This window comes from Eleginops maclovinus, chromosome 8 (assembly GCF_036324505.1).
Source record: "Eleginops maclovinus isolate JMC-PN-2008 ecotype Puerto Natales chromosome 8, JC_Emac_rtc_rv5, whole genome shotgun sequence".
Classification (NCBI taxonomy): Eukaryota; Metazoa; Chordata; class Actinopteri; order Perciformes; family Eleginopidae; genus Eleginops; species Eleginops maclovinus.
Window position 1 is genome coordinate 3,389,903 of NC_086356.1, and position 13,312 is coordinate 3,403,214.

Consider the following 13,312-nt stretch of genomic DNA (forward strand, 5'->3'; position numbering starts at 1 on the left):
TGAATTCAAAGTCATTTTTTCCCAAGACACGTACACTTATAATGGACTTAAACTGCAAACTGATGTATTATCTCGCTGAGCTCATCTGAATGCTTCTCAGTATGTGTGTGCAGAGAAAGCCTTTCATCCCATTTCATCAGCCTTTTCCCACCTCACCATAACGTTCGGGCCACGCGGTTTATTCTCGGGTCACGAGTGTGTATTGGAGCCCATTTTCTACATCTTGTAATTTCTCCTGCTAATGGATGCCTGAGAGTCCTAATTATTCATCTCAGTCATTTCAAAACTGCCACCGAGCTTCTCCTGAAATGCATCTTAGTGCATTTTTGCATTTTATAGCTCCTTGTTTTTTTCCTCTCCAAGTTTTAATGAGTGTTGTTTTGCATTATGCAGTACCTCCAGGCTTCAATTTGGCATCTGGGAAAGTTGGCTTGACTCCAAGACTGTGGTCACCCAGTGCTTATTACTCATTAAGCCTCGTCGGAGGGCAAAGTGGGTGCAGGCTTGCTGGGTGCTGGGTGCTGGGTGGGAGCTGCAGTGAGAGTATAGATGTTGTTGTTTTTCTCAATGTTCTAGTTATGGAAATAAACTAAGGAATGAGAACGTGGGGGAATTTAAAAGTCTCCATCATCTGTCTTTCTGTCTGCAGGAACATGCATTTATTTTTTTTCAAATTAGGCCCTGAGAATGAATGGATTTATCATAGTGATCAAGCCGAAACTTTGAGCGTTCATCCCTAAGATACATATGCTAAAGTTAGCTCAAGAAAGGGATTGGCGTGCAAGTCAGTCACACGTTGGGCAGCAAAAATGAAGCCGAAAGAGAGCTGTGTATAAAACAAGGACGGTGTGTAAAAGCCATACAACAGGTTACACACACTCATTATTAGGACAATGGATTGGGGACAGTCAGCATGTTTGATGTGTCCTTGGACAGATACCTAATTAAAAAATTGCTCCTGATTGTATGGCAAATAGTAGCTTCCTTGAGCAGGTTGCACCTTGTATGGCAGTCTTTGCTTCGGTGTCAATGGGTTTCTGGAAAAAGCACTTCATTTATGCAGTCAATTTATCATTCAAATTTAATTGAATCGTCCTAATTTTGTGTTTTCATTGCAATCGAAAAAGAGATGCTTTTTTTAAGTCCACAGAAAATGTAAACCTTTGAAAATTACACTGATAAAAACTCCTGGAAAAATAATAACTGTAGCATCTTTTTCAAATTCCTAAACCGGGTGAAAAAATGACAGCTTACAGTCTTCTTGTAACTTCTTTGGGAGGAGCTCAACGTGTGTGTGTGTGTGTGTGTGTGTGTGTTGGCATTAGCTGTGCCTAAAATAACCTGCGGTAATACTTGTATGCAATGAAAACATGCCATCAATTAGTCTAGTGTACTCTGAGCGTGGAGGGACGAAGAGAAGTTACCGGAACGCATCCTTTGTTTTGAATAACTGCCCTTTTTCTATTTTGAATGATGTGTAAACACAACATTTATGGCACCGTTGACCTTCCATACTAGTCGCCATCAAAAATGGACATCTTTGGCGTACATAAATATCTCGATCTGCTTTCACTAAGGTGAAAAGCAGTTTTGAAAGCGATGCAGGGTGTCAGAACTCGACCAATTCAACACGCTTTTCTGAGTGGCTTTTCAAGAAAAACCGAGGCTGCAGAAACTGGTTGTTTTGTTCTGTTTTTACACAGATAATGATAGTGTGCGGAGCAATTTTAACCTGGTGTGATTGTTAACTACAATAGAACTGGTTTGGCTCTGCTTAATTCACAAGTGAGAGGCAAAGAAGGAGAGCAAGTACAGGAGGAGTGATGTGTTGTTTATTCACAGCATCGTTAAGTACAAAACTGGTTCTACTGTTTAATATAGCTGCTGTGATTATTGAGTACGAGAGAGAGAGCTGCATGCTACAGTGCACCCTCCACTTAACTCATACAAACCTGCCTTGTTCTTTAACGCAGCGTTAACTATTTGTTGTTTCAAGCATAGATCGCAATCTCTCATCAACTACAGTCACAAAGTCTGTGTATGTTTGGTCGTTGGCCCCTTGTTGAGAATTGCTTCAATGGTATTTTTATGGTGGTCATTCAACTTTGTCCCAACAATTACTCTTTCCTTTTGTGTTTCAATATGACAATGCCTCTATGCACCAAGCCAGATCCATAAAACAGTGTTGTTTCTAACCCTGGCATCAACCCCGTGCTTCACCTTTAAGGATCAACATGAGCGCCTACCGTGAGCCAAGTACGGAAGCCTTGAGGTGCAAGGGAGAAATTCTGGTTGTGAGTTTTTGGTCTAAATGTCCCTGTTTTAATGACTTAAGAAAAGATTAGCTTAAAGGTGATTTTTATCATTGCATATGGGAGTGTGAAAAAATAATGTTTTTCTGGAAAGGGGTGAGGGTTATGATCAATAAAATGACAAGTATCAATCTAACATTATCAGCAAGAACATTTATTCTGCACTTATACCCTCTTGAAATGCCTTTGAGAAGAAGGGAATATGCTTTCCTTGACATGTGTTTGTTGCAAGCAAAGCGTTTAATAGCTTTATCTTGGAAAAAAATCCAAGCACCGCATGTAAATGACTGGCTGAAAGAAATGGCGACTAACATGGTCATGGAAAAAATAACTTACAGTGGGGCAAACAAGTATTTAGTCAGCCACCAATTGTGCAAGTTCTCCCATTTAAAAAGATGAGAGAGGCCTGTAATTTTCATCATAGGTATACCTCAACTATGAGAGACAGAATGAGAAAACAAAATCCAGAAAATCACATTGTAGGATTTTTAATGAATTTATTTTCAAATGATTGTGGAAAATAAGTATTTGGTCAATAACAAAAGTTCATCTCAATACTTTGTTATATACCCTTTGTTGGCAATGACAGAGGTCCAACGTTTTCTGTAAGTCTTCACAAGGTTTTCACACACTGTTGCTGGTATTTTGGCCCATTCCTCCATGCAGACCTCCTCTAAAGCACTGATGTTTTGGGGCTGTCGCTGGGCAACACGGACTTTCAACTCCCTCCAAAGATTTTCTATGGGGTTGAGATCTGGAGACTGGCTAAGCCACTCCAGGACCTTGAAATGCTTCTTACGAAGCCACTCCTTCATTGCCCTGGCGGTGTGTTTGGGATCATGGTCATTGCTGAAAGACCCAGCCACGCTTCATCTTCAGTGCCCTTGCTGATGGAAGGAGGTTTTCACTCAAAATCTCACGATACATGGCCCCATTCATTCTTTCCTTTACACGGATCAGTCGTCCTGGTCCCTTTGCAGAGAAACAGCCCCAAAGCATGATGTTTCCACCCCCATGCTTCACAGTAGGTATGGTGTTCTTTGGAGGCAACTCTGCATTCTTTCTCCTCCAAACACGACGAGTTGAGTTTTTACCAAAAAGTTCTATTTTGGTTTCATCTGACCATATGACATTCTCCTAATCCTCTTCTGGATCATCCAAATGCCCTCTAGCAAACTTCAGACGGGCCTGGACATGTACTGGCTTAAGCAGGGGGACACGTCTGGAACTGCAGGATTTAAGTCCCTGGCGGCGTAGTGTGTTACTGATGGTAGCCTCTGTTACTTTGGTCCCAGCTCTCTGCAGGTCATCCACTAGGTCCCCCCGTGTGGTTCTGGGATTTTTGCTCACCGTTCTTGTGATCATTTTGACCCCACGGGGTGAGATCTTGCGTGGAGCCCCAGATCGAGGGAGATTAGCAGTGGTCTTGTATGTCTTCCATTTTCTAATAATTGCTCCCACAGTCGATTTCTTCACACCAAGCTGCTTACCTATCGCAGATTCAGTTTTCCCAGCCTGGTGCAGGTCTACAATTTTGTCTCTGGTCTCCTTTGACAGCTCTTTGGTCTTGGCCATAGTGGAGTTTGGAGTATGACTGTTTGAGGTTGTGGACAGGTGTCTTTTATACTGATAACGAGTTCAAAAAGGTGCCATTAATACAGGTAACGAGTGGAGGACAGAGGAGCCTCTTAAAGAAGAAGTTACAGGTCTGTGAGAGCCAGAAATCTTGCTTGTTTGTAGGTGACCAAATACTTATTTTACCGAGGAATTTACCAATTAATTCATTAAAAATCCTACAATGTGATTTCCTGGATTTTTTTTTTCTCATTCTGTCTCTCATAGTTGAGGTATACCTATGATAAAACTTACAGGCCTCTCTCATCTTTTTAAATGGGAGAACTTGCACAATTGGTGGCTGACTAAATACTTTTTTGCCCCACTGTATATAGTGAAAGGTAAACACAATAAATTTGAGGAGATATGGTTACCATTCCTATCCTTTCTGGAAGAGGGTGGAGGTAATGGGATGCCAAATATAAGTAATACTGATACCGACTGAGAAGCTCTTTATTTTTGTTCTTTCTGTTATATTGTTGTAATTTTAATTTGGTGTATGTTTGGATTGTATTTTTTATACTGTGCTGTACTATCCTTCAATTTCTGTGTTTCATGTGTAATTATATGAATGTTAAAATCCAATAAAAAATATTTGGGGAAAAAAAAAAGAAAAGATTAGATCTACTAATAGAAAAACTAAATTGTATTTTGTTAAACATTTTGATTTCCAACATTTTCAACATGTTTTTCGGCCAAAATGAGTAAAACTGAAAAAATAAAGAAATCTTTTACGTCCAAAAAACGTTCGTCGTTCAACTGTTTCCATAAATGAAATAGGACTAATTAAGTAACTAACTAATTAGCCTGTAAAATAATACGTCTCCACCTATTACACATACTTAGAAAAGCCTACTAATTATAACTAAGAAAATTAATCAGCACCTTCCTCACTCGTTTCTCATAGCTTCCATAGATAGACTTCATCACCACACTGATGCTGAATGGGAACAAATCTCTGCAGCAGGTTTTACCATCTGGTGGAAAGAGGCTGTCACACAGGTAGCATCAGTATGAATGCCCACATTAACAGCCCATAAGAAGTGGTTAGCGGAGGTGCTTTAGTAAATTGAATATACTTACTTTTAATATTTCAATCGGGTGGATTCATTCGATTTTTGGCATGGGTTCTAGTGTTGCCATCTCCTATTTTATTTCACAAAAACGTTGACCTTTTTGTTCCTTTTTCTAGAAGGAAATGCAAAAGAATGTGACAGTCTTCTTCCTTGTTTTTCCTATATTAGATGTCCTGTTTTATGGCTATAATTTACCAACTTAGGTCATTGTTGAAGTTTCAGCTCTAGAGAGAGAAATACTAACTGTGACTTAACCTGTGTCACATTTATGATGGCTTTTAGCTTTCAAAAACAAAACACATTTCATATGAAGTGCACCTTACGCAGCACTCGGTAAATTCATCGTTGTTTACAGAGAAGTCGAGCTGCAGTTGAGAGCTTTTTCCACCGGGATGAAACATTCCTGGTCAGTTAATGAGCCTGCAGGGCGTCTCCTGCTGTTCACTCCCAATTTAAAGCCGCTACTGGATCAAAGTGCACCGGCAAACAAGGTGACATACCACAGCTGTGAGTCATGAGCAAGGCATGCTGGGTAGAGGGGTTTCCTGGTGCACTTCACCACACCTAGATCTGTTTGCTGAGCAATGACTTGTTTAGTAATCATGACAGTGCACAGACTTCTGACCTCTGATAAGATACTGTATACAGATAATAGTAATGCCATGTGGATGACAAAGGTGACCGAGTGATTCATAACCTCAATATTGTTTGTTCAAAAAGGGAGAGTCCGCAGTGTCTCATCTGAAAAGAATGGGACGCTCCTCTGAGCCGCTGGGACAGAAAGTAACTTATCAGTCTCATCTTTCTTTGACTGAGGTACAGCTTCGATTAAATACTGATCAACTCTTTCTGTTAATTTCTCCTCTAGGACTGTTTTATAGTGAAGGCAATTAAATGAGATCCATTTTAATGAGCTGCACTGCTCTGCAGATTAGTCGATTGTAAAAGTCCTAAATTATTTTATTGGGACACATCGACGCTTCCTTACTGCGATCTTGTGCAAATAAATCAACTAAGCTCAAGAAAATAATGCTATTACTTAAAGCTCCACTAAAGAATATTTTAAATATTAGTGGAATATTCGTTTATTGAATTTACACATTTGTTTATTTTGAAATGTACCTGCTCCTTTAATACTTTTACACGTTCACTTACATCTAAAATACAGCCTCTGTTCTGCTGTCACGTTAAAAAAAAAAAACCTGAACCTTCATTTTCTTGCAGCAGGACAAATAGGGGATCTTCAATTTCATATGATGTAGTTACAAATCCATATACATTTGAACCAAACCTGCAGTTCTACAGAACATTTGGGGCTTTTTTGGCTTGTTGTTTCGGTTTTACAGCACATTTACAAGCCGGCATCTGAGCGTGCATGTGTGTGTGCATGTGTGGGTGCATGTGTGGGTGTGTGTAATATAAGAAAATAAAGAGAGAGACACAAGGCATGAAAAGAACAAAGTCAACAAAAAGGAACAGAAAGCGCTGCAGACATGCCTCCATACCTCCCTGCTTATCAAGGTGTGTCTGACTTGGCGTCCTTCCACAGTCAGCCAGCTCCACCCTGACACACCCTGAGTGGGAAGAAGGACTCTTGTGACTTGATGGGGGGGGATAAAGATTTAAATTCTTTGATGAAACCCAACCTCATGTTTAGTCATAGTTTATTATTGCATAGCTCGTAACTTGACTGGACTTGACGACTGGTTTCCCGTTCTCTTAGTGTGTTTATACTGAGTTTCCTATTCAGCATTGTGGTTGAATTAGCGTCCAAGATGCCCTGAATATGGACTGTTTTGAATATAGACTGCAATTTGAGGTTTCTGGTAAAGTTTGGGTTTCATTTGTTTAGTTTGTTTCACTTTACAGGGACTACTTTAATAAAATCCATTCTATCAGTTAATTATTGCAGAGAAGCAGGTCTCCTCCCTTCACTAATAGGTGATGTTTCCTACTCTGTGTAAAACAAACATACACACACACACACACACACACACACACACACACACACACACACACACACACACACACACACACACACACACACACACACACTTACGAGAGGTTGAGTAAACTGACGGATATTAACTCACATGCTCTCACTCTGCTTGTCCATTGTGGTCAGTGGGAGGTTGTAGTTAGGGTCATCTCCATGTACACAGTAGTGCGGCCCACCCACTAACACAAACACACACACACACACACACACACACACACACACACACACACACACACACACACACACAGGAACCCCCTTTGGTTTGAACTCAGTCAGGAAATTAGTTTTGAGTCTGTCTGTCATCATGAATACTTCTCTCTCTCCAAGTCCTGCAGTGAGTATTTTCAGTAAACTTTTACAGCTCAGAAGCGAATAAATAGCCTTAAAACGTTTTAGTTTTACTCCTGAAACAACGTGCTTGGAGACAGGTATTTGATAATTTAGCTAACTTTTAAAGTCTTCCTATTGAAAACGTTTGATCAACTTTATCTCTGAAAGAAAAATAACAAAGGTTGAGTTCTAGCGAAACATTTGGGTTGTTCTTCAGCTAGCGTGATTAGCTACCTAAGTGCAGCACCTTAGCTTAGTTTAAAACCTTTCATACATTTCTACATGTCCCATATTTAGTAAAGAAGCATTGTGAGGGTCGACATCAAGATGAAGTTGGTCTTGTTTTGGCTAGGACTTGGATTATTTGCTTTTTACCTGTGAACAGCTGTTCTATTGGTTGGTGTTTTGGCTTTCGCCGACACAGTTTTTCGCCCTAGAAGACTAAAAACTGACATGCAGGTCAAGAGTTCGTGAGGTTTTGTTTGTGTGTGTGTGCAAGTGTATTAGCACGTTGAGGCATGCACGTACCAGGTCATAGCTTTTGCACGATGTTCACCTTTTTGTAAAGTGTAAGAGAAGTTCTGACAAGTTATGTTACGTTAAAGCAATTAGCCTTGCCCTTAAACTTAGATAATCAGCTCTGAAAACTTCAAGCCGGTACTTTATCCTAGCTTTGTTTCGTCCATACAAAGATATTAACTTGGTTACGTTGTAGCTGTGTGTCTTTTGTCGAAGTTCAATGATTCGCTCGTAACGACCTAGGGCTTCTGGGAAATGTAGTTTTCTAAAGGATGCTTTTTGTTCTTTTAAACTGTGGGTACCAATATTAAAGAAGTGGTAATTATTAATACAGAAACATTTGTTCAGTAGTGTTTAGTATCTTTGATTACTTAAATCCTTGGGCAGTGTCAGGTTTTTGGCCAACGATGCCGACCAAATGTCGTTATACTTACAGTATACCGGATTTTATACAGTCAGTAAAACCTACGAGAAATGACATCATATGCTGTATTTGTTTTCCCAATTATGTTTTGCTGGTAAATGTAATTTAGCAAACAAATGAGCAGTATATAAACATAATTTAAAGGGTTGGAAAGTTACACGGGGAGAATTATAGCATCCCACATTGTTAAGGAACTCTTCTACTTTATAATGAGGTTTCTTTTGAAGAAACTACTTTGTTGGGTCTACAATGTCACAAGCTACTCAAATACTGTATATTCAGAGACGTGTTTGTCTTACCTCCATCATCCTTCAACAACTAGACATTCCTCTCTGCTCCTGTCGAGGCATGCCATCATTCTCAGAGAGGATTAAAAAACAATGGACTTGTTTTGATTGCGTTTAATCAGACAACATAGACTCAACCGTGTCACTAACACCCAGCCCACTCGTGTTGTGAATGCCTACACTCATATAGCGAGTAAGGGAATTAATTGCCTGCTGTCCATCTGTACTTTTTTTATATATGTGCATGAAGATTGATTCCTTCCTTTAAACGTAAATACATACATATGAGCCACTTGAGCTCAGTTTCACAATGGCGCTCTGTGGTGTGTTTACACACTGGTGGGTGGGAAGAGTCTGTTCAGTAGGCAGACTTGTATTGTGGTTAGCAACACCTCAGAACAATATTCAACATTTGTGATGGGGTACTTTGACTTTCAGCGGCTCAAACCAACTTAAACATTTGGAAGTTGTTGTACACTTTTGGTTAAACTAGAAGGTTTTTCTAGTTTTACTTTTCTTTTTGTGCTTTTTTTTGGTACAAAGTCGGCCCAAAAGTAGAGATTTTAAACTCTGTGGGTCAAGTCTTTCTGGTGCTTCCGATTTAAACCGTGACAGTGAAGCCCATGAACACACCACAGTTGGAAGAAGGGCTTGTAAAGATAAACGTGGACACCCTCGACTCATATCTTTTGTTGAACTGCGTCGATTTACCTGCCATGGTTTAAAGGGAAAGGTTGTGTGCTAAAGCAAGCTAACTTTTACTTTTTTGAAAAGCCTATTTGCTGCTTATTACTTGAACAGTTACTTGAGGTTCGTGACCACCCTGCTATCAAAGGAAACACTTCTTTACGCATGAAATATACGTGAAGTCTGTGCTTTTCGAGTGACTTTCTAGTTCAATTATCTTACTGCTTAAACAACATGACAATTAAATACTTAGCCAGTTGACATATTTTCAGAATTGACCTGCAGGCATCAGTTCTAATCCTCAATTAATTATGTCTAATGTGACTCTGATAGAGCTTTTCAAATCCAGAGAAAAACAAATAAGTGATTCATGTTCAACTCTGTTTAAAAACAAAGCATTTGTCTCAAAATGCATTATGGGTAATACAAACCAAACCAAAAAAAGCATTGATGAAAGGAGACGCTGCAGAAGTATGGTCCCAAATTCCCTCATTGTTCATCAAACTCCAGACTTTTTTTTCTGACTCTGAATGAACTCCTGACAAACTTTAGTCCACTGTTTTGTTTCTCAGTTGGGAAACAGCTGTGTACTGGTATTAAGGAACATTGCTAGTAGTTCATTGAGCTGCTCACTGGAGCATATTTTAGTATGGAGGGCAATCCTACCTGTTTGTCTCCATTCCACACCAATGAAAGGGTTTGTTCCCGAACCAGAGGAGGATTCATGCTGGTTGGGTGTTGCCTTAGTTCTGGTTGACGATGGCGTTCACACACTCAAAAACAATTTGCAGAATGTCCTTCTACTTAAGGTCCTCAACCAAAGAGCTCATTTAGAATAGAGATTGAGGAGATATTTATATATCAACAGCCAATAGTATCCCAGTAGTGTTTGGTTGCTGCTGATTGTGAAACATTGGGCAGATTGACCGTATGAGGGTTACTGTGGTGAAAGTTGATAACTCAGCCCGTCTCTCTCTGTCTAAAGTCTCCAGAGTTCCAGAGAAACAGAGAGGACTTCCCTGCTTCTCCAGACAAACTACGACAGCTGATAGAAGATCACGTCCTGCAGTCACGCTTCACTGAGGAGCTACAGGTAAAGGATGGAAAATCTTTACACAATATACATTTACGTACCCTTATGCAAGGTGTGTTGCACTTAAAAAGCAATTAGTGTATAGTGTATAAGTACAGCAGGGAGTACTGAGTTTTTTATACACTTTTGTTGACTTTAATGTGGGTTAACAGCTAGAAGAACCAGTGAGGTGTTATGCATTATGCAATGTGTTACAGTCCTTACCTTTTTAGAGATGAAAAAATAACTGTTTCTGCAGAAAATTGCTCCACGAATGATTATTTTCAAAGAATAATATTATTTATACTACGCCATTAAATAGGTCGTTTAGTAAGGATAAAGTGGAACTTCTAAGGGAGTTGCGAATACAATTTGACTGCAATGCTTAGGTGAAAATGTTCATATTTAGTGTCAGATATCATGACATCCCTGGGACAAATAATGAATCTGAATCTGAAAGATATTCAGCAAATTAATCAAGATTTTGACTAATATTGAGTTGCGACCCTAGTTACAAATGTTAGAAATAAGAAGTCTAAAAAAGGTGAATGACTGCGAATAATCTGCATCAAACTGCAGGTGATGATAACAGTCAAGCAGTTTCTAATTAAACTGGATCGTGACCTAAGGCTATATTTCCCTGAGTTTAAATGCAATGGAAAGACATTACTTTTTAATGATTTGAAATCTCTACAACTGAGAACACAATGAGTGTCTTGGAATCTGAAACATGACGCCTGCAGTAAAAACAGTTAGACGGTTATCACCAGCGGAACAAAGCCATTCTTTCTTTGCTGACATTGAAACTCTTTCTGATGTTCTTGAAACGTGGATGTTTGCTGGAGGGGAATGAAGCTGATGGCTCAATGCTGACTAACTGCATTCCCTCTCACGGTTTGTGTAGGGATTTGTTTTTATTAGCATTCTCGCTGGTGACTTTCATTCCATTTCTTCGTGGGAATCTGAGATCCTTTCTGGTTTTCTGTGTCTGACTTGCTTCCTTTCCTTTCCATCTTTGTTGATCTCCGCTGAGGCCATGTTCACAAATCCATTGTTTCTCTACCCAATTGCATTTATGACTTTTTCCCGCAAAAAATTAAGAATAAAGTTCAATTCTTACATAGAATATTGTTAGGTTTAAATGACATTTCATTACACTACAACCTCCAGAGAGGGGGCATTCAAATTAAAATGTATTTGATTAGGTTTCTTTTACAGTTACTCTACTCCAGTCTATTTAATACCCTAGCATTTAAAGGCTTACAAATTAAAAACCCAATCAAATCTCCTAAATCATTTACTGACCGTGGATTAAGAACATCAGGTACAAAGTTTTAAAACACATTTGGGAAAATTGCATGTTGCTCACAACAAAGATTAAACATGCTTTATTTAACTAGTGCAGTAAGGTAGCTCACTCGTGTTTATGTCCATATCTATCTATCTATCCATCTATCCATCTATCCATCTATCCATCTCTCTATCTATCTATCTATCTATCTATCTATCCATCTATCCATCTATCCATCTATCCATCTATCCATCTATCCATCTATCCATCTATCCATCTATCCATCCATCCATCCATCCATCCATCCATCCATCCATCCATCCATCCATCCATCCATCCATCCATCCATCCATCCATCCATCCATCCATCCATCCATCCATCCATCCATCCATCCATCCATCCATCCATCCATCCATCTATCCATCTCTCTATCTCTCTATCTCTCTATCTCTCTCTCTATCTATCAAATCTAGGTACCTGTAGCTCATTATCTGGCACTCTGCTTATCAAAAGACAACTAAACAACGGCGTTGGTAGGTTTACTAATGTGGCGCAAAAGTTGAGGTTTATTTTAACACATTTCCTGGCAAGTACAATTTTGCCATTTAAACGTACCCTATAGGCTTCAATACATTTGGTCAGAAACACTGCATCCCTGGTTGTCACATTCCCTCCAAAGACACTGATGAGGAAATGGAGCGTGAACACGTGAGGAAGATAAATAATTACAATGTCTGATAAAAACAAATGATTTTTCCACTTGTAAGCTGTGGGATTGTGGTCTGAATCAGATTTGGCTTCTGTGTGAACACATAGTGCCAGTTTGTCTCTCAGACTGAGTCACATGGCCACAGACAGACAGACAGACAGACGCTGGGGAGGAGAGGATGATCGCCGTGTTCTGCCAGCATGACTCAGTCGGTCTGTTGCCTTTCAGCCCACAGCCGCTCACTGAAGGGCTTCGTCACCTCCACTTCAGACTCACGACCTGATACTCCAACTTTGTCTTCGCTCCTCTTGTCCTCCACTGTGTCTTTACCTCTTTCCTTTTACCTATTTTCACCTGCTGTCTCAGTCTGTCTTTCTACCCTCACACTGAGCTCCTTCATCCGGTGATTCATCACTATTTTACGCAACAAGGTGCTGCGTCTGACAAATTGAGACGGAAGACTACTGAGAGCTGAAGGGTTCTTGTAACAGATACCCTCTAGGCTAAATGTGATATGATTTATGGAGCTTTTGGCTGCTTTTTTTTTTGTCACCACACATTTCACAACTCTGAGATCCAGTATGCAACAGTGCATGGAACTTAAGACCAGACTGCTTGTCTACAGCTCAAAAAGACTTAAATATAGCATGGGACAAAAGTTTAGATCTCAGGGAAAACAGATTGAAAACCAAAAAAAGCTACTTCTATTAAGGGTTTTTCCCTCATGATTGTGTGTTTTCAGTAAGCAATATCCCAACAGAACCCAATAGATGTCCATTTGGGCTCTTATTTGCACCAGTGGTATACTGGTTCCCACATTTTTCTATTGGTTCCATTTCTTATAAAACAATGATATTATTCTCAGAGAATATTCTAGTTTTTCATGTATTTTTTGCATTTTATTCAGATTTTTTTCTTTGAATAGTACTTTATTTTAAACCTTCAATGGAATTAATGTGTTGTTGTGAAGGAAAAACCCTTACTTGATTTA

At 39.5% G+C, this 13,312-nt stretch overlaps 1 protein-coding gene across 4 annotated transcripts in view; it reads left to right on the forward strand.

Annotated features, from left to right (window-relative positions):
• Positions 1-13,312, forward strand: part of LOC134868949 (cingulin-like protein 1) — a 51,418-nt gene that overhangs the window by 6,790 nt on the left and 31,316 nt on the right. For all 4 annotated transcript variants that reach the window (XM_063890360.1, XM_063890361.1, XM_063890362.1 and 1 more), the window contains exon 2: positions 10,234-10,341. The gene's annotated coding sequence lies outside the window, so the exon portion shown is untranslated. The remainder of the gene's footprint in view (positions 1-10,233; positions 10,342-13,312) is intronic.